General features: G+C 46.7%; 1 protein-coding gene across 1 annotated transcript in view; it reads left to right on the top strand.

Moving 5' to 3' along the window:
* Positions 1 to 22,062, top strand: part of ZNF469 (zinc finger protein 469) — a 361,499-nt gene that overhangs the window by 45,672 nt on the left and 293,765 nt on the right. Inside the window, exon 3 of the mRNA XM_090063861.1 lies at positions 8,911 to 8,982. The gene's annotated coding sequence lies outside the window, so the exon portion shown is untranslated. The remainder of the gene's footprint in view (positions 1 to 8,910; positions 8,983 to 22,062) is intronic.

The raw sequence follows: 22,062 nt of genomic DNA, 5'->3' as shown, positions 1-22,062 counted from the left end.
GGACCCCACGGTTGCACGAGGCAGCGTGGGTCTCCATCCCTGCGAGAGGCAGGACCCCCTCGGTGCACAGAGCAGTGCATGGGGCCCGGATGGCGCTGAAGGGACCCCACGGTTGCACGAGGCAGTGTGGGTCTCCATCCCTGCGGGAGGCAGGACCCCCTCGGTGCACAGAGCAGTGCACGGGGCCCGGATGGCGCTGGAGGGACCCCACGGTTGCACGAGGCAGCGTGGGTCTCCATCCCTGCGAGAGGCAGGACCCCCTCGGTGCACAGAGCAGTGCATGGGGCCCGGATGGCGCTGGAGGGACCCCACGGTTGCACGAGGCAGCGTGGGTCTCCATCCCTGCGAGAGGCAGGACCCCCTCGGTGCACAGAGCAGTGCACGGGGCCCGGATGGCGCTGGAGGGACCCCACGGTTGCACGAGGCAGCGTGGGTCTCCATCCCTGCGAGAGGCAGGACCCCCTCGGTGCACAGAGCAGTGCATGGGGCCCGGATGGCGCTGAAGGGACCCCACGGTTGCACGAGGCAGTGTGGGTCTCCATCCCTGCGGGAGGCAGGACCCCCTCGGTGCACAGAGCAGTGCACGGGGCCCGGATGGCGCTGGAGGGACCCCACGGTTGCACGAGGCAGCGTGGGTCTCCATCCCTGCGAGAGGCAGGACCCCCTCGGTGCACAGAGCAGTGCATGGGGCCCGGATGGCGCTGGAGGGACCCCACGGTTGCACGAGGCAGCGTGGGTCTCCATCCCTGCGAGAGGCAGGACCCCCTCGGTGCACAGAGCAGTGCACGGGGCCCGGATGGCGCTGGAGGGACCCCACGGTTGCACGAGGCAGCGTGGGTCTCCATCCCTGCGAGAGGCAGGACCCCCTCGGTGCACAGAGCAGTGCATGGGGCCCGGATGGCGCTGGAGGGACCCCACGGTTGCACGAGGCAGCATGGGTCTCCATCCCTGCGAGAGGCAGGACCCCCTCGGTGCACAGAGCAGTGCACGGGGCCCGGATGGCGCTGGAGGGACCCCACGGTTGCACGAGGCAGCGTGGGTCTCCATCCCTGCGAGAGGCAGGACCCCCTCGGTGCACAGAGCAGTGCATGGGGCCCGGATGGCGCTGAAGGGACCCCACGGTTGCACGAGGCAGTGTGGGTCTCCATCCCTGCGGGAGGCAGGACCCCCTCGGTGCACAGAGCAGTGCACGGGGCCCGGATGGCGCTGGAGGGACCCCACGGTTGCACGAGGCAGCGTGGGTCTCCATCCCTGCGAGAGGCAGGACCCCCTCGGTGCACAGAGCAGTGCATGGGGCCCGGATGGCGCTGGAGGGACCCCACGGTTGCACGAGGCAGCGTGGGTCTCCATCCCTGCGAGAGGCAGGACCCCCTCGGTGCACAGAGCAGTGCACGGGGCCCGGATGGCGCTGGAGGGACCCCACGGTTGCACGAGGCAGCGTGGGTCTCCATCCCTGCGAGAGGCAGGACCCCCTCGGTGCACAGAGCAGTGCATGGGGCCCGGATGGCGCTGGAGGGACCCCACGGTTGCACGAGGCAGCATGGGTCTCCATCCCTGCGAGAGGCAGGACCCCCTCGGTGCACAGAGCAGTGCACGGGGCCCGGATGGCGCTGGAGGGACCCCACGGTTGCACGAGGCAGCGTGGGTCTCCATCCCTGCGAGAGGCAGGACCCCCTCGGTGCACAGAGCAGTGCATGGGGCCCGGATGGCGCTGAAGGGACCCCACGGTTGCACGAGGCAGTGTGGGTCTCCATCCCTGCGGGAGGCAGGACCCCCTCGGTGCACAGAGCAGTGCACGGGGCCCGGATGGCGCTGGAGGGACCCCACGGTTGCACGAGGCAGCGTGGGTCTCCATCCCTGCGAGAGGCAGGACCCCCTCGGTGCACAGAGCAGTGCACGGGGCCCAGATGGCGCTGAAGGGACCCCACGGTTGCACGAGGCAGTGTGGGTCTCCATCCCTGCGGGAGGCAGGACCCCCTCGGTGCATGGGGCCAGAATAGCTGCGTGAGTCAGCTCAGGCCTTCTTGCGGCAAGCTACAGAGGACAAAGCAACCATCCCAGCGAGGGGGGAGGCCCTGCAGCCAAACCCACGGAGAGATAGAGATGAGCCAAGCCCACCAGAACTGCCAGGAGTCGTGAGTTACCCAAAAAGGGGATTGCAGTGCCAAGGAGGGGAGGAGAGGAGGATTGCCAGAGGGGAGGAGGGCCCCCGGCTTTGCGGTCACTGGGCCAGGCTAGTCATATAGCCTACAGGAGGGAGACAGTGTGTCTGTATGGCAACCTGCTCTTTCCCCTGGTATCGCTCCTTCTTTTGGGCGCAATTGCTGTACTATTGGTTGTCTTTGTTCCTTCATATTGTTGGCACCTTCGCTGTAAACTTGCTTACTTCTTGTTGCATCATGAGGCGGTTATGAGCTGCCTTATTTAGCCTGCTAGCGGTGCAGTTGCTTACGGGCCCCTGCTAGAGCACCCCTTACTCCGTGTTTGCTTCCATGGTGTTTATTATTTTTATGCGTTGAATCCTATCAATGTAATTTCATTTATGTATGTTTGGACTCGTGACCTATGCCTGCTGGGTTTTGTCTGAACACCTACTGCTTAACCCGTGCCCCTTGCCAGCCCCCTGGAGAGCCTGCGGAGGGTGGGGGCTGCGCACCACCCGCTACCTGGAAGACCAAAGAGGGGCAAGGCCTACACTGATATAGCGCCTTCGTCTGCTGTACCCTGCTGAAATTGCCTGGGTTTATGTTCAACAAGAGTTGGAGTGTGTGTGTGTGTGTGTGTGTGTTATATGATTATAGATACTACACAGTAAAATTAAACCTGTAAGCAGTTAAATATCATTGGGTGTCCCTGGTATCTGCTCTGTAGAGGAGGGAGGTGAGCCGGCCTGAAGCTGGGCAGTCGCACCGCCTCTGGCACACTCACACCTGCTAACATCTCTCCAACTGGGGAAGGGGGTACCAAACGTGTCTTGTGAAGGGTATGGCTGTGTATGCTCCCAGGGTCCCAGGCCAGTCTTGGTTGTCTTAGTTAGCCCTGACTTTCTCTGTACACAAAGAGCTTACAAGGGGCCTGGCTACAAGAAAGCGAAGCTCTGCACACAAGTGGAACATAGCTCTATCTACCTCTCGGTCTATCTCTCTCTCTATCTCTCTCTCTATCTATCTGCCTGCCCGCCTGCCTGCCTTTCTGGCCATTGGAAAGCTGTGCAAGTCTGGAGCATGTGATTTGGCAGCATAGACACCTCATCATGGCTGGACTGACAGAACTGTATACCCATTATACTGGATGCGTAGGTCTCACAGTGCCTGAATATCAAAGGAAAAGTTTGTTTAGGCTTCAAACTTCATGCAATGAAGATTTCAGAGAGGAGCTGTAAGACTAGCTAGTTGTTTTGGCCGCATAAATAACTTCCTCGAGGCATAAAGAAGCAGCACAGAAATGCTCTAAATAGACATGCAAGATGCACAGAAATGTTTCAAGGCCCTGGATTCTAGTGATATATTCCCTCCCCTCATCTCTCTCCATCCAGTCTATCTCCTGAAGCTCATATCCCAGCATCTGCTGTGTTCCTGGGTGGTACCCAGTCCTTTTTTTCACGCCAGAAAATTGAGCAACACCAGGCATCCATAGATTCAAAACGCAGCTTAATGTGTCAAGAAATGTTTTATTCCTAAACCAGCTTTAATCAGGAATATGTGTGTTCAGTCATGGGGTTAGTCATTTTTTCCTATCTGTAGCAAACAAGCTGCCTTGATAAGCACGCATATGTTTATGCACGCTCCCCAGGCTCTCGACTTTGATGTTATGGCGTGTCCCAGTTGAATTTTTGATGCTAAATAAGCTTTATGGAGTCTCCGTGTTTCTGACTTTGCGGCAGGACATTTGCACGTGTCGAAGCCTGTTCCCTGCAGCTACGCTTTAGCACTTCCACACACAAAGAAACCCCCTTGGCCCCAGCGTCCTTTGTCTCGGTAGCCAATTGAAGAAATCACAGATATGGAAACATGTATGTCAAAAGACACAACTGACCCTTATTTTTTGTAAGGCAGTATGGATTGAGCCAGACTTTAATTTGGCCCAAGGGCTTTAAAGTGGACTAGTGTCAACTCGGGATGGCTCCAAATCAAACACAGACATGACCGCCCTGAACTCTGCAGCACATCGAATCCAGATTCAAGTATTGCAGGCTTGGCTGATTTCTAGGATTATCTAACTCCGGCGATAGCCTGTCACCCGGTGTAATGAAAGGCTCATGCAGGTTTTGTGCCCCATGGCACTTTTCTCTGCTGTTGTGAAATTTCCCCTGCACAAAGTGAAGTGCTTTGGTATCCTCTGGACACTCCTTGGAGCAGATCTATCCGATGGTGGAGCTGGAGTTGGGAATGCACCCCTTCTGAAGGCTTTGCATGCTTTCCCCTGCATGAACGCATCTCAACTCAATAATATACAACATGAAGCAAAGTTGGCTGTCGTTCTCAAACACCTGCTTGAGTTAATAATCCCTTTACACTGCCAGCGATGACCAGAAAATATTTGTCTTGTCCTAGCATGGAGCGGTGATTTAATTGTTTGTGCTGCCGAAAGGCTGACATGGCTCGGCTCTGTCATCTTGAGAGCCGTATGTGCGTGCAACGAGAGACAGTTTCTGCCCCCCCAGCAAGCCTGTCCAATTAATAAACAAGACAGACTAATGCCGAAAGGAAACTAGTGCTGTCTCCTCTTTACACAGGCGAGGAATTCACCAAGACGTGGAGGGGCTTGCTAAAGGTCACGTCGGGTATGCGGCAGAGTTAGGGAGTTAGGAAATGAAGCCAGCTCTCTTGCATCCCAGTCCGTTGACAGGACCGTTTTTCTTTTCCACCGACTGCCGCTTTCCCAGAAGTCTCTTGAAAGTAAATCTCTTTCAGATGCCGGCTAAACTGTGAAGTGAGATTGTGGCTCGTAGCCTTGTAATTAAGCTGGGACGCTCGCTAGGTGCCTCAGGATCTGAGCAGGGTTTGTGGGATGGAGGGATATCACTAAGTGTTTTCCCTTTTCTCTTTTCTGCTTGCAAGTTCCTCAGCTCACTTGTAAAGTTTCTGGCTCAGGGTGGGACGATGGATGCCTGGATGCCTTCTTACCAAATGCGGCGGAGGATGCTAATGTAATCTGCACCTGCCCCTTCCTCCCCCTTCAACCACACACATAACATTTGCAAAATACTCCATCATTTTGACATGGGGTTGAGAAGAAGTGTGTTTGGCTCCTCCAGTTTCAGCATATCAGTGGTTCAGCAGCGTGCAGTGAAGTCGAGTCGGCCAGGAACTGAAGGTCCATTTCACAACAAATTCAAAGTTTCCAAAATCTGTTTCTGTTCCACAATGGAACAAAAAAAACCACCCCCCCCCAAAACCTTCCCACTATTTTGCCCAATGGAACTGACAGCATGTCTGTTTTTGGACGGAAAAGGTCAAATATTCAGTTTGGGTCTCCCTGGAAGTGACTGCATGGTTCATCCTAGCCTTCAGGAGCTTTTCATCGCACACGTTGCTGACACTGATACATCGCCCCGAAACACTTTGGTTTCAGCAGAACAGCTTTGTTTTGCAAAGTGAGTCGAGTCCCAAACATTTCAACCCAGTCCAGTCAAAACAAGCAAGAATGCAACCAGGTTGAAGACCCCATCTTCAGCCCCCAATGCCAAAGACCTGGGGAGAAGAGCCGCCTTTAAAGATACCAAAAACCCTGGCATCACTGAAAAATACCTCTGTCAGCCACTTTCATAAAAATATTTTGTTGTAACGTAGGTGTCGTTGGCAGCACTATTGCAGCGTCTAAGGTCGCAGTGCTGATCCGCAAATAAGGCACTGCCCTGTTCTCCGCGGTGCCATTGATCTGCTGTGTGCAAATAAGATCTTGGGCCCATTCTCGTCCCTTGCCTTGGTTTCCACCTTTGTACGACAGAGCTAATGGCATCTCCTGTTAAAGTGCCTTAAACTACGTAAATGAAAAGTGCTATATTAGAGCTGTGTTATTACTAAGCCAGGCAGCAATATTTCTTTTTCTCTTTTTATAAGGGTAAAACCAGTCTTGTTTTTCCAAACACTTGAAAAGGCCTTTCAGAGCCTGATTTATTTTTTATTATTTTATTTTTTTTTGTGGCTGTCCAGCCTTCGAGAGAGTATTGGGTTGCGAAAGGCTTCGGCTGCCAGTTCCTATATAAAACACCGCATTAGTCAAAAACCCCTTTGGACGGGACGCTGCGAGAGGACGCTGACCTAGATTTCACTTTAGTTGTTTAGGTGGAGATTTGACTACAATGTGGCTTCATCTGTTCACAAAATGGATTTAGAGGATGTGTATTCCATCGAGGGCTTTTATTTCTCCTTAAAACCATTGTGTCCAAATTTGCTACCATATGTTTTTGGATTTTTTTTCCAGGGGTTTAGAAGGTCGGGTTTTAAGAGGCTTATCAGCTATTTCAGAATAGTTCAGCAGCCCATTAATTTACACATGTTTCATGGTAGTAGTTGATGATCAGACAGCTTTAAAAGTCACAGCAGGTTGGGGTGCTGTTGCGTTGCTCTACGATGGGAAGTATTTCTGTCTCTTCTCTTTGAAGTGCAGATATGTTAGACTATGATCATAATACAAACAGGCAGTCACTTCTTATCTGCTTTATTTTTGCTGCGGGAATATAATTTAATGCGAAAGGCATTTATAATGAATTTCTGGAATATCATTTTACTGGATAGGAATTGCAGGGCGTCTGGGGAAGGAGTCCAGCCTATGAATCTAGGAGGACTTTTTGGAAATGAGCTGAGACTGGACTTGATGCTGCTTTGCACCTATGACACCTTCTTCCTGTGAGAATCTCAAGAGTGCTCCTGGACCATTGATGAATTAGGTTGCTTAATGCTTCTGGCCTTGCCCATCCTTGAGCTTGAAAAAGAATAAAATATTGCATTCGTCATTGAAAGCTTGGTTCCAGGGAAGCAAGCCACACAGATGGCCGGGAGCGGGCTCTCCCTTCTCAAACCCCGTAAAACTGTGAGTGTATCCTCCAAGTTTCCCAATAGTATTTTCCCTGGTCCCCACCATCTTATGCACCTCTAGCAGTCAATACATAGTCCTACTTGTGAGCATTTGGTGAAAGGGCAGCTGAGAACTATTCACCTGTGTCAACCTCAGGCCAGGCGTTTATTTGTACCCCGTCACTGTCCGTGCAGTGGTGTCATGGTGAAGAAAATACAACTAGAAAGAGTTAGCGTGATTTTTTTTGTTTTGTTTTGTTTTTTATTGCAACCAGCCAAGAGGTACTCAAGGTTGAACTGCTTGTATTGGACTCACCACATGCTTTCTCTCTGCCATCAAAGCGGTATATAAAATGTTTCTTTGAATAGTAATATTTACAGCGAAGTCTTATTCATTTTGCATAAAGGAGAGTCCAAGTGCATGTCTTAAGTCTTGATTTCATTAACACAGTGCTGCAGTTCATCACAACCCATAAATATTTATCTTTAAGCATTCTTTGTATGATTTCAAAAACATTTGCCATATTTTAGCAGAAGGTTTCATGTTGTCTATTGTGCAATAACCTTTTCTTTCCATAGATACACTGACAAATACATCTCTCAGATGGTCAGAATGAAATGAATGGGAAGTCACGTTTTGCTCCAGACGTCTTATAAAACCTGGCATCTCTCCTTTGCAGCGGCGCTCGCGGGAGGGTGGGGAGTAGGGGCCAGTTGGGGATTCCCCTTGCAAATGTTATGAGTCAAAAGGATTTGCAGAATTGCCAGACCCGAGATCTGCAAAATCCTGAATCAGGTGCTAAAAATCATGAGTTATTTCTTTTTTTTTTTTTTTTTAATAACTGAATCTGGCATATTATTTGCTTTTGGTTTCTGAGACTTTGGAGGTTTTCGGAGGGGCTGAAAGGGCACTTGTCTGGGATGGTTTAGCAACAATGAATTCTGCATCTCTGCAGGGCGTTAGATTAGATGACCCTGGAAGTCTTACCATCCTTGCAATTCTACTATGGGACTTTAAGAAATGTATTGAATATTTTAAGCGTTGGCTACACTGGCTTTCAAAGCATTTCTGCATCAAGCAACCTGCGTGATGGAAATCCTGGGCCCCTCCCTGGGACCATGGCCTGGCTGGGAAAAGCTGATGTTTTGAAGAACTATTTTTAGAGACATGAAAATAGTTGCAAGGGAATATCTAAAATGTGAGGAGATAATTTGGATTAAAAATCCAGATTGTGCATTTAGTTGCACTTTATGCTGCTTTGGTAAAATGGGATAAAATGCAAATATATCCAATTTGATGTAGATTGCTAGTTCCAAAGCGTGTCGAGGGACCATAGAGTATATGAGACTCAAACTTCTATAATTATGAATGCTTATTTTAATCTCTGGTTGGTGTTTTCTGATATTAATCTGGTAAAAAGTATAATAATTCTAGCTGGTTTTTTCAGCATGTATTGGTTGAACATAGCAGATGTGCGGGCCTGTGAACAATTAGAACGAAGGGCAGCCAAAATGTGATCAATTAGTCTCTCTGTTGATAAATATAAGTTCATGTGTATGTAAATTGCCAGTGCTTTTGTGAGCATAACATTTTGTGTGCAGGCCACATTTTTAGAAAGGGGTTGGGATTTGATACAAAACAGGCTGCTGCTTGTAACATGAATCACTAATATATGATGATGAGATATGCATGCATACTCAGTCTTAAATTTCCTGCTTTAGCATCTGAGTATTTGTTTGCGTGTGTCAAATGATGCAGTAGTCTCTTATTTAGAAAAAATAGTGAATCAGGGTGCTATCTAGCTGTTCAATAGAAAGTTTAGGGGGAGGTTTTTTATTTCAAGTTCTGTAAAAAATGTCAGCCATAATTTCTTCTTCTCTTATTTTCCAGTGTTGGGCAGGTTATTGACTCCGTGTGCTAGTTCTGTCCTGAAGGAAGTCGTCTTTCAAAGCGCTGACCCAGGTATTGCACCTCCTGTTTTATAAATATTAGCATGCAAACTCTGAATCGGCTTCCACTCACCTCCTTGTAGCATTATCAAGTTCCCTCGTCTTACTCCTGACCTTGAGTTAGATGCAAAGGCAACAATGACCATTAACTTTAATGGTTATTGTGCTTCGCCGTTGCCTCTGTGTGCATGAGAAAATGAAGCCCATGGTATTTATCTCATGTTCCAAGCTCTTTATTTGCATTGAGCAGACCAATTGATCTGTCCTGTCATACGGCAACTGCAGGCATAAAGCTGTTGCACCCAAACATGTATAACGTACAACAGTGTACGAAAGAGGCACAGAACTGAAACCTTCCACGTGTTGTGTTTTGTTTTGATCTTGGTAATTAAACGGCTTGCTCCCATTTATCGTGATCTGGAGAAAAATGACCATGGAGTTACTTTTACTTCTAATTGCTGCTGTTGTATTAGAAATTGCCAGGGTTTCTTTCCTTTGGAGATTGCTTGATAATGCTGCTTTTCTTTTTTTTTTTAATTTGTGAGACTGAGTGATTGTTTGAGAAATGTTAGTTGAAAAGAAATTAGTGAGACATAAGAGTTTGTTTTTGTTTTTTTTAAATTGAGTTTGGGCGTGGCAATGCTGTCCGTAAGTCTCAAAATGTTTTTACAGGGTAGGATGACTATAATCATTCCCTTGTAATGAATGTGGAAGCTGAGGTGCAGAGCAATGAAGCTAGCTGGGGCGCACTTTAATGCTCATTAGCCTATTTTAATGCACATTAAAAAGGCTAATGCACTTTTTTTTAGTACTGCACAGTGGAGATACTAAATATAATGCGCATTAACAAACGTGTAGGTGTGCCCCTCGTGTCTGAATCAGCAACAAAAAAGAGGTCCCCTGTATCCCAGTTCAGCACTCTGTCCATTGTACCATATAATTAATAGCGGAGCAGTCCCTGAGTTGTGCCATCGATACCCGGGGAGAATGCACCTGTGGCACTGCATGCCTACTAGCATTTCATTCAAGTCAGTAGAAAGTAGCAGCAGGGTTGCTGCAGCTGGAAGATCTACCAGAAGTGCGAATTGCGTCATTCTGCGTGAACGTGATGGTGTGAATGCTCTGCAGGTCTTGGTTTATGCAAAAAGGAATCCTTATTTCCTTAGTATATAGGCTGCCCTTTTTGTTTGAGCCATATATATCCCTCTGTCTCTGTCTGTAAATTCTGGTTATCACAAGCTGCTCCCTAGAGGCAGAATCCTATTCCTGTGAAGAGCTCTTTTGACTTCCCAGCTGTTTCTTATCATAGATCTAATGTGTAGAAGAGGAAAAGGCCCGCATATGTCCTGAGAAATCCTGACTTTCTGACATGTTTGAAATACTTTAAAATACTTGCCATCCGAACCCTACGTTTCTTTTCATCACATTAAAGTCAGGGCTCCATCACATTCTCAAGCGACCGCAGCGTTCGGGAGGCGTGTGAAGTTCTGGCTCCACAGTTAAGCTACGGGGAAGTACTTCACCCATGTACGTGATTAGCTTTCATATGTTCCCTGCCTCATATTTATTACTTTACATTATGTCTAACATGTTCAATTTAGTATATCTATAAAAATGCAGCAAAAGAATGGAACTCATCATAGTGAAATTTGCCCTTTTGCAGAAGGGTCAGCACAAGAGCTGTCTATCACTTAAACGTGGGACTTCGTGATGCAACTGCCTCAAGCTCTGGGAAGGGGCGAGTTTCCATCTCAGCAAATAGCCTTCTGCAGAGAATCTGCTGATCTGCTCTACTAGTGTTTTCAAATGCTTATTCCCCAACCACATGAGATGAGCAAGACTGCATTGGCAGGAACATTGTGTGGGAAAGGAACAGTGTGCAGCACATACTTGTGCGAATAAATATGCACAAGAGAATCCACATCGAAAGGGCTCGCACGGCCATTTTTGAGTACCGTTTCTCTTACTCACCAGACTTGTTGAATGTTAACAAATGTCTGTGGGCAGCTGGCAAGCAGGAGAAGCTGGGGAGTCTCCCCAAATTTTCGAGCTTTTGATCATCAAGTCTGGGACAGAAATAAAAGCATGTGGCTTGAGTGACTAATTGGTTGGCAGGGGGTATCACGGGCTTGTTGCAACTAGTTTTGTGTCTGTAGCAGCTACGGCTTGTGTGCACTGGCATTTCGTCGGAGACAAATGATGAAGAAATTAATTAAAAAATTAATCTGCTGATGGGTGACTCTGACTGGAACTATGAGCTGATTCCTTTGGATAAATCAACAGAGCAGTCTTTGATCCGCAGAAGAGAAATGCCAAAATAATGTTATTTACCTTTCAATTTTAAGCGTTCTTGAAGCAATTACCTGTCATGGCTGCAGTTCTGCAAGACCCTTAGTGAGTGATTATCCTCTCTTGGGACCTACCAAACCCTTAGCTTCGAGTGCCCTGCACTCGAGACTCCTCTTCTTCCTGTTTCCCTTTTGTATTTGCAAAGTACTAGATGAACGGCTGTTGCCTTTGGGATCTGGAGACCACCACTGTTTCCTCTGTAGAACATGCTTACCAAACACCTAATTAACAAAGCAGTAAGCTATCCTCTCTGATTGGTTGCCCAGTTCCTCCAGAAGAGTTTTCCTATAGCAAGGAATAGAGTACCACCAAATTATTTTAGCTTCACAGATGGTTGCCTTGTTTGTGCACACGTGGCTTTGTAGAAAATAGGTCTTGTCAAGCAAAACTGATTTCATTGTTTGTGACATTACAGTTGGCTTCTGAAGGGATCCTTGCAGGTGTAATATATTCAGGCTTTTGAAATGCATTTGACTTAGTATCTGGGATCCAGGTTGTAGCTGTATTGGTCTAGAGGCAAAAGCAATCTGGACACGTGGTAGAGGTGATACTTTGATTAGACCAACTAGATTTTTTTAAAAAAATATTCTTTAATTGCACAACCACCCCTTATCAGACCTGATGAAGGATGTTTGTGCCCAAAAGCTTGCAATTAAAAACAAATTTTTTGTTTTTGCAAAAATCTAGCTGGTCTAATAAAAGATATCACCTCTACCATGAGTCCGGATTGCTTTTGGCTTGGTGTCACACAACATGCTGATTAGAAAAGTAGTGCTATACAAGGCTGATAGAGCTGTGTTATATGAGGTAAGAGTTTAGCTTAGCTGCCTGATCGATCTGAAGAAGTATTGTCCTTAAGGAGTTATCATCGAATGGGGATGCTTCTAGTGGGATTCTGCAGAAATCGGTACCAGGCTCAACGACCTGGGATTAAATATAACATCCCTGTTATTAAAATTTGCATGCGAGTCAAAGATTACCAGAGGAGGCAATAATGAGGAAGGCATTAATGACAAAGGTCTTTGGAGTGTGTGACAAAACTCTGCAGTGTCAGGGTGATCCCAGAGGTAGATCCTGGGTTTGTATAACCCTATTGGTCCTGTACTCTGTGGAACCGGTATGCCCAGGTTATTAATTTGCTTGAAAATCACATTGAGACCACCACCTAGTCCTCATATGTCTGTGAAGATATCCCCAGAGTCACCCTCCCCTCAGTCATACCTCCACCAGGGACCTCCATCCTCCTTCTCCTCACCCAGAGCCCCTTCCAATGGTCATAGCCTCCGAAAGGTTGCACACAGCCTCTCCCCCCAAAACAACCTTCACGGGACTCCGAACATCGTCTAAAGTGTTTCTGCCTGTGGATCCATGACGGAGTGATTTGGATCATATGGGCAATTGGGCTCATTTGAATGATGCGTGCTGTAACATCCGAAGTTATATACCTAGGACTCAGGATGACAGGCCAGGTATAATGAGTGGTAGATTGTATCCTGGAAAGGAGCCGCTCTGGAAAGTATTCGGGGAGCACAATGAGCGAGCAACCGACCGTGAGCTCTCAGAGTCAGGCTATGGGGGGAAAAAAGCTAATGTGATCTTTGGGCCAAGGAAAAAAGGGGTATAGAGATGGTTTTACCACTGCATGCAACATTATAGACACACTGACTGCATATGGTGCTGGTTTTAAAAGGGATAAATGGTTTTAAAAAGGAATGAGGCAATGTCTGGAGAAAATGCATTACAGCAAGAGACTTAAGTAGCTCAATCCGGTTTACCGTAACAAAAGAAGATGGTGGGGTGACTTGGGAGAAAACACTTGGTACTGTAGCAAACCCAGCCCCTGCACTGAGGTGAGGTGGATTTGGGGATGAATCCTTGGGGTAGGATGCCTTGATTGAAACCATGAGTGCTATAGTTCATGGAATAGCATGAAACTGCCTCTTGGGAGTCCGACAAGGATGTGCTAGTCAAGTCCTTTTTGTTCATATACCTCATTTTTGCCTTAACATTGGTCTAAGCATGGGTGACTGGTGCCTCCCGAGTTTGGGGGGGCACCAGATCGCCGATCAGGAGGGCTCGAGGGTCCCCCAGCGGCCAAACACTGAGCCTGGAGCCACCAGTGGCACAACCGGCACTTCCACTGGCGCTTCCAGGGGGTGCATGGCCAATCTCAGGGGGTGCACGTGCACCTGTGTGCACCCCCTATACGTCGCCAATGGGTCTAATTATGCAACCAACACAGCCGTTCTTATGGGACTGCTCACACGTGAGCGTGTCTTCTGTCATGTTCGTTGTGCCAAACACCACTTAAACAGGAGGACTTTAACAGTATAGAAGAATTCCTCCCCAATAGGTAGGCAGCTGCTAAGCACATCTTCCCAATGTGCTGGGAGTTTTTCATGAGTTACCGGTCCAGGGGTGCCTCACCCTGGGCCATAGGAGCATCTCTTGGGTGCAGCCTGCTTACAGCACTGTACCTAGACTCCTGCTAAACTTTTAGTATCAGGCCCCCTTTTGCCAGAGATAATGATAACAATAATCGAACAATGGGAAAAAATTACTGTTTTTGGGCCCCCTTTGTGTCTGGGCACTGGACAGCCGTCTGGTTCGCCCGTGCCTGTGTCTGGCCCTGCCTGCTCAGGACCGTTCAGCCCCGTGACAGTACTAAAGACTCTTGTTTGTGGAGAAAGGCATAACAGGAACTAATGGCTGGAAGCCGAAGCCCGAAAAATTGAAATCGGAAACTGAGGATAATTTTTTTGAGAAGGAGGAGGTGTGAGAGAGAAATGGTGGAATTGCCATCTCTTGATGTATTGAAGACTTCTCGACTGAAACGTTTTAGCCCAAACATCTGAGATGCTTTAATTAAACACAGGCAGGCGAGGTTCTTTGGGTAGATGCGATCTCTTTTATTAGACCAACTCAATCATTGGACAAAATTGTTCTTTGCCAGCTTTCGGGCACAAATGCCCTTCGTCAGGCACAAGCTCTCCCTAAGCCTGAAGAAGAGCGTTTGTGCCCGAAAGCTTGCAAAGAACAGTGTTTCCAACTATTTAGTTGGCTTAACAAAAGAGATCACATCTACCCAAAGACCCGTCTGCCTGTGTCCCTAGACCAACACGGCTACAACCAACAGCCCTAAAGCATTAGTTCAACGCAAGTGTTCAGGCGCAGCGCACTTGGTGAGAGGCTGTGCCCCGTGTGATGCAGAAGTGCAGGCTCGATGAACCGATGATCCCTTCAGGCCTTAAACTCTGAGCATTTTTGGATTTGAAAATGCTGTTGCAGTCTCGCAGGGTGGGCTGGTGTTTCTTTGAATTAAAAGGAGGTGATAAGACTTATTTGTGTAGCAGCGACGTTTCTTCAGTCAGTCTGGTCTCTTCCTGTGTTTTAGAATGGAAGCCGTTAAAGCAGACGTCTGTTGCCAGCTTGACAGAAATTTGAGTTTTGCTGTCATTGGAGATTATTGTTAGGAACGTAACACGTCCAGTCCCTGCACTTCAGGTTTCGTCCCAGGTATTTTGTGCAGTGCAGGTTGCACAGCTACCTGCAGGATTGGTTGAATGGAGTGTAATGTAGAGCTATGTCGTGAACGCTGTTTTTTACCGCATTCCTCCTTAATTTATCTACATGGCTGCTCTTGACTAGGCAAGGTGAGTAGCAATGTTGGTGTTCAGTTGCTGAACCAGGAACTCAGAGAAAACCATCAGTTTTCATAAAACTCAGAAGGGAATAATTTTTTTTTTTAACAGAAAAATGCCAACACCTCTGATTTGGAGTTGCACACATCTGACGTGCAATAAACTGTTTGGTTGCATTTTGAAGTTACTTCACCTTTTGAGTACATTTTTTTTTTTCTTTAAGTGGGGTCAGTTTTTAAACTGACAGATGCCACTTCAGAGTGAATAGCAGAAATGTTTTGTTTTAAACATGCCTGTTTTTTGGACAGAGATAATATTTCCTACATGTGATCCAGGTTTACTCGACTACTAGATGTGATCCAACTCTGTTCTTGATTTATGTGAAAAACTTCCCCCCCCCCCCCCCCCCAAGTTTCAGGAGTGTAGGTTATGGCAGTGTTGGTGTAAGGACATACGCAGACAAGGTTCTTTGGGTAAATCCAATATGTTTTATTAGACTCCTGGATGGAGCGGTAAAGCAGCCACTTTTCCCATTTTCTTTTACTCTTAAATCCTTGCATACACACTGGGCTCTGGCTGCTTTACCGCTCCATCCAGGAAGAGCACAGACCATCTGCAGACTCTTCCTCAGCCTGATGAAGGGCATTTGTGCCCGAAAGCTTGCAAAGAACAATTTTTTTCCAACTATTTGAGCTGGTCTAATAAAAAATACCGGATTTACCCAAAGAACCTTTTTCCCCCAAGTGCACGTAAGACCTGCATTCATATGACCTACATTTTTTTTACTCTTACTTGTTCTTATTTCCGCGCGGTCAGAGGTGGTCAATATTTGGCTAGACCTCCAAGGAATGCTTTCTACGGGCAGCACTGTTGGGGGTCAGGTGATGCTTGTTCAGATCAGGTACAAAATGGAGCTTCTGCCTGGGGGGGCAAATGGAAAACATCAGCGATTTTGTTTGCAAGAGGCAGGATGTTGGTCTTGCTCTGTCTTAACCAAGTTCAGATGGTTAATTCCATTTTGTTTCCCTACAGCAGCTATTACTCAATAGGGTGTTGTTTTACTTCTTATCTTAATTAGCAGTATGCTGTTCAATGACTTGCAGATCAGAGGTGACTGCCTTCAAGCAAGAAGGTGAAATGATTTCATCTGTTACCCATTTGAGTCCCTTTGGGAACGTGCATGAAAGATAATATATAAATGTTGTTATGAAACTCTTGCGGCTGCTGCTCCTGTGGCCAGGAGAGTTGGGGACTGGGAGTCATCTACCTAGGGATTGGAAGTGGGAGGGTGGGTGTGATTTACTTCTGTTTTTCCTTGGCTGCAGTTGGGGTGGAAGTGATATCTTAGCATTGTCAGTTGAAATGGAGCTATGACATTCATCATTAGTTAGAAATCACTGATGCTCATCTGTTCCTGTGTCGGGTTATGGGAGAAGCAGATTAATGTGTGTTTTTCTTTTACATTTAAATCTAAACAGATGTTTGAAACATCTTGTGAAATATAGATGATGATATAATGACTCCATAGTAATATGCTTTAAAGCACTGGCAAGGGAGACATGAATATCCCTCTATATGTGGCATGTATGGATGAACTGATTTGTAACCCTGAACAAGTTCATGAAGTTTGCAGGGTGTTTTAAGGACAAAGGGTTTTTATATAGCTTAGAGGTTATGCCTGTATTAAGGCTCAAGGCTTTATAGGGTTAAAAGTGGTTTTCAGGCTAAATAATTTAGAATGATCCGTATTTAACCGTAATAGGCGGCACCTGCATCCAGTTGCTTATCTGAATGAATGCTTTGTTGAAGTTTTTTCCCCCCCCTATAGAAAAGCCTGTCTGAGGCTCAGAAAGAAATGTTGGGTCGCCCAGTCATCTAGTTTATTGGGTGTCTCTGCAAACAGGGCAGTCCATGCAAATAGATTGATGTGCCAGACTGGGGCTTTAGTCCGTGGGGGTCAGGACAAGACCCCGAGTCCTGATCCCCAGTCTCATGCTGTGACCATTGCACATCTCTGTCTTGCTGCTGTAGGATAGAGAAAGGGAAAGGAGTATGTGATAACTGGACAAGATGGTTAGACAGATACGACTGTTGGGTGGCTTTTCCCCTTTAGGATGTTGAATGCTGTGATGCAAAAGGTGAGCGGAGGTGCATACAGCTATGCTCATACGAAGCTCTTCATACCGAATCTGCAGCGGAGCATGTGCCTGTCCTGAGAAAATTGCATGTGTGTTTTTTTTAAAGCAAACAAACAGGGAGTTATTTCCTCTCGCTTATATTTCAAGGTGTTGAAGGTGAAAATCCTGAAGGGGAAAGGCCAAACTTCTTAGTCTAATCAACAAGGAATGTGGAATGAGGAATGCATCTGCTGTCAACACCCGTTGCATGAGGCCTGAAAATGGGACTTGACAGGTTAAATATAAAAAGCTTTGCTGCGGTGCAGTCCAGGGTAATTGGGTGAGCTGAAGGAAGAGGGGCAAGGCACGTGCCGCTTACGCACCAAGTGGAAGGCAGATAACGTATCAAAGCTAGCGAAGCGATGCTGGTTTGGAGTCAGAAATCATTTCGAGCAGGGAAAATACAGGGTAAGTGGTGTATCAGAAGAGTTAAATAGGAGTTAAACTGTTGTAACTCAGGCTAGATTCAGGCCATGTATACATATATTCTCTCTGGGTGCCTCCTACTTGGTTACATCCTCCTGCTTCTTGCCTTCCCTTTTGCAGTTCTTCTCGGGCAATCCCTTCAGGGCTAATTTTTCACGTTTGCTGGACAAGTAATACAACTTTACTATTGACACCTGTTTTATGACCAATTTACAAACTCATCCCTGGTGCTGCTCCCTCCTGTAACTCTTTATATTGCTGACCAGAGAGGTTTGGATCAGCCTGCTTAAGAATGCAGACTTTGGATGGCTTTTGCAAACTGAACCACATCTCTGAACCTCTGGAAGTCCTTAGCGCTGTACGGCAATTCTGTAAACATTTTTAAATCCTTTTTTTTTTTTGCATGCCTCTTCCCTACAGCAAAATATTTGTGAGAACAACACAGCCCGTTTCTGTCTGATGTGAAGTCAGCCACAATACAGTGATATCTGAAAAATGAGACTATTGAGAATTGTGGAGAAGGGGTTTGGTTTTGCAATGGGATGAAAAGATCTAAGCTGCTGAGCGTTGGAGTGGCATGTAATCTAAAACACAGGGATGCTGAATTCCTCGGCAGCTTTTGTTCTGTCTGTACAGTTAGTTCTTGAGAGAAGTTTTAATCGTTTGGGGCTAATGCAAGAATTTTCACTTGCAGCGGGTGATTAATTTGTGCTCCTTTCCCCGCTGAGCCTACGGCACACTGCCCTCTCGTGTACATACAGGAGATGAAGCAGAGAGACGATAAGATCCTTTCCAGTTGTGCAAAGTCAGGAACTGTCTTGGTAAACAAGAAACACTTGTCACTGAGAGCCACACATTGCTTTCATCTTTTTCGGGCTTTCGTACAATAAGTTCGCTTTGGATATTTTCACACACGAACTTTTCTGGCCCGAAGCTGCAGCAGATTCAGTGCGTCACAACTCCAGCAGCTGCACTGCATGGCTCGGGGTAGGTAGCTAGCACGGGGATAGCAATTAGGTGCAGCTAAACAAGCTTTGTTGGATCAGTTGGATAGAGGAGCGGAAGAGGTGCCGTGCACCTGCTTTGCGTTTGTTAACCCTTCGGGATGTCTTCTGTCCTGATGTAATTCTGTAGAGTTTCTGTCGTATAAAAACTATGCGTTTCCAGATCTACATCGAAAAAGATAATTTTTTTGCAAGGTCTCAGTTGGTCTAATAAACAGTATCATCTCTGAACCAAGAGTTTGAGATTTCTGCATTTCTTCAGCTCTACATAGGACCCTCAGCAGAAGGCAGGGTGGAGACGCACCTTATAAACTAATTGTATCGGAGATGCCATAAGCTTTCGTGAGAGAGCTCACTTCATCAGATGCTCTTGTCTTAAATACCAGGTTTGCCAGCAGTGTCTGGAAATTGCCTTTAGCGTTTAGGCTTCTGCAGTGAAAAAGTGAAGTAAAATAGTTTGCTATTTTAAAAGATGTGTTTCATTGAACTCATTTTTAAGTTCCCTTCTTTTTTCATGTTAGTTGACTATATGGAAAGCATCTGCTTTAGTTCAATGAAAAATAATTTGATTTATTTTTTTTTACATCTCCTGTGTCTGACCGTTTAATTATCTTGCATAATCCTCATGGTTGTGATAGTCAAAATTCATGCTGTTCGCAGCGGGAGAGCGTGGTTTGAGAAAGCAAAGGTTGTTTTTCATATCTTCCCAGCTTTTTGCTCAATGATGGAAAAGACACGTCTGAGTAGTTAATGAGTATAGCTTGTGTCAGAGAGCCACAGGCAGATCCACTCTTCTCGGCGGATCTCAGTTTCCGCTGTTCTCCATGGTGGCAGAACAAGGAGCAACGGGCTCAAGTTGCAGCAGGGGAAGTTTAGTTGGATATTTGGAAAAAACTTTCTCACTAAGAGGGTGGTGAAGCACTGGAGCAGGTTACCTAGAAAAGTGGTGGACGCTCCATCCTTGGAGGTGTTGAAGACCTGGGTAGATGCAGCCCTGGCTGGGATGATGGAGCTGGGGCTGGCCCTGCTTGGAGCAGGGGGCTGGACTAGATGGGACCTCCTGAGCTCCCTCCCAACCCTCATTTCCTATGATGCTATTACATACTGTAGAGGATTTTCTGGTTCCCCTGAAGGTAAGTGTGGGCGAGGCTGCGTGCAGTGTTGTGGAGGCAGTGACCATTAGAGAGGGCTCCTGGTGAGGAGAGGAGAGGGGGATTGGGGGTCCCTGCTGGAGGGACCTAGCTGTGATGGAGAGGAGGGTGATCGCAGGGGATTTTCACGGACATTTTTAAGACAGTGAGGTGGTAGTCTGACTGTAGGGTAAGGGTTTTTTCAGTTTCGCTTTGCCATACTCTGGTGTCAAAGCATTTGATGGTTTTTTTCTGTTTGATATCACTTGTTCTTCCTTGTTGTAAACCCTTTGGTTTGTCTGTGACTTCACTAAAGTGCCTGGGGTAAATTGTACGCTCTGGCCAAACCCATTCAGCAGAGTGGGGACCAGTAGGCATCCCCCAGTCTAGCATACATCTTTGGGAGCACCCCAAGACCCCAAGTCATGTCACTGAGGTCTCGTGGCTTATTAGGAATAACAGACATGTTGGAAAGGATGATTTATTCTCACAGTGACCTAGTTCCCAGTCTGTAACGTGGGCATGACTCTCCCATAGCTTCAGAGGACCATTTTAAGGGTACATTCGTTAATGCGTGGGGCACTGAGATACTACAGCTTTGGAGCCTGTAACTAAACAGACAAATATCTTCTCAGATTTCTGCAGCACTAGACTCGGTGTTAATAGCTTATTTTATGTTTGTGCAACAAAGACACGTTGCCAGTTTTTTAAAGACCTACGAACATGTATCTGTCACTTCCCATTCTGCCTAGTAAGATGGATCATTTCTAGTCCACTTAAAACATCAGAAATATTCCATTGTTCACTGGTGTATAATTGAAGTTAGAGGAAACCTTGGAAAACCTTCTGATTTGTTTCAGCACTTGTGTTTTAAAGATGGATGGTAATCTATCCCAGGAGTCTTGTGAAGATCAGCTATCCTATGAGTTTGCTAGTTTATAACGAATAATGGGCAAATTTTTGGATGCCTCTTTGAATCAAACTTGGCCTCTTTATCTCCACCCCTAGTTATAAATTAGCAAATAAACTTGCAGGATAGTTGATCTTTATAGCCCTATTTAGAATGAAATATCATATATCTTTTAATTTTTTTAAATGCTGATACATGTTAGGAATGTGAGAGCAGCTTTTGGCTGGCTGCATTATAAAAATGTCTATATATCAATTTATGCGGGGGAAAAAGAGCAAGAGGCCGCTGGGTGCGATGCATTCCTTGATTATACATTGATGCAATGCACAGATAGCAGTATCCCACAACTGTTGTTCTATATTGGGACTCTACCAGCTGGACTTTGTCTTATGAACGTAGTTGAAAAAATTGCTCTAAGAGCCAATGACTGTTGCTTGTATTTGAGCGTGACTACTACTGTTCCTGGAAATCGGTTTCCATACGTAGGGGTCTAAAAATGTGCCAAGCTGGTGTCTACGTTCCCTCCTCCTGTCAGCCAAGGTGGTGCGAGTCTAGTCTTGGAGAAGGCAGCGTTATCTATTTGATACCTATGTAGCTCTTTTGCTATGAATGCAGTTCTCCTAAAAGCTTGGTTCTCCTGCAAGTCAAGTAGTGTACAAACGGTCCAGCATCCGACGGTAGGTTTCTGTCCATTTTTGCGATCGTTTCTCCCACTTAAGAAGGAGGACCTGTTGATCTTGGGAAACCAGCCAGGAGTTGGTGAGAAATGAGCCTTTTCCCCCCAACTTTTATGAGGCCCTCCTTAAATTGATAAATAGGGCCGCCTGGTCACTTAAGTAGGACCGAGAGTCGTGCAACCATCACACCTAGGCAGCTTGTGTGGAAATCGTTGACTACCGGCTTCCGGCTTCTCAGGCCTGTTGGCACTGCCTACAAAAGTCTCTCCATGAGTCTTTTGGTGAAGGGTTAGTGGATGATGATGGTGAAGTAGTGGGAGGGAGGAAAGTCCAGTAGATTGTCCACTCAAAATAGTTCAATGAGAAACCTGTGGTGTGTAGTAGCAGGACACAGGCTGTGGGACACCACAATCTTTACCCAGCAAAGAGTTGAGGGTTGATGGCTGGAGGGTGCTGCATCTGCCCCATCGGCTATGTGTCTCCTCCTGTTGTTCAAAAAGGATCGAGCTTAGTGGCCATTGATCCATATTAGGATTCTTCCTCCCATTTGAGCCCTGTTTGCCCAGCTGCTGATGAAAGGTGTATACCTAGCTTCACCAGTCCCAGATCTAGACACTGGACAGTTAGCCCAGATGAAGAACTATAGGAAAGGCGCAGCTGGCCTCTGGGATGAGGCTCTAGACACAGTTTCCTCTGCCCCTGGGGCCCTAGGAGTAAGGCTCAGAAAACTGCCATGACAAACATTTTGTTGGCTGCGTCCAAGTTTTTTGACAAAAATA

This window comes from Crocodylus siamensis, chromosome 9 (genome assembly GCF_052110815.1).
Source record: "Crocodylus siamensis isolate JL-2025a chromosome 9, ASM5211081v1, whole genome shotgun sequence".
Taxonomy (NCBI): Eukaryota; Metazoa; Chordata; order Crocodylia; family Crocodylidae; genus Crocodylus; species Crocodylus siamensis.
The sequence above is the reverse complement of the archived record's forward strand: the minus strand, read 5'-3'. Positions and strand labels throughout refer to the sequence as shown.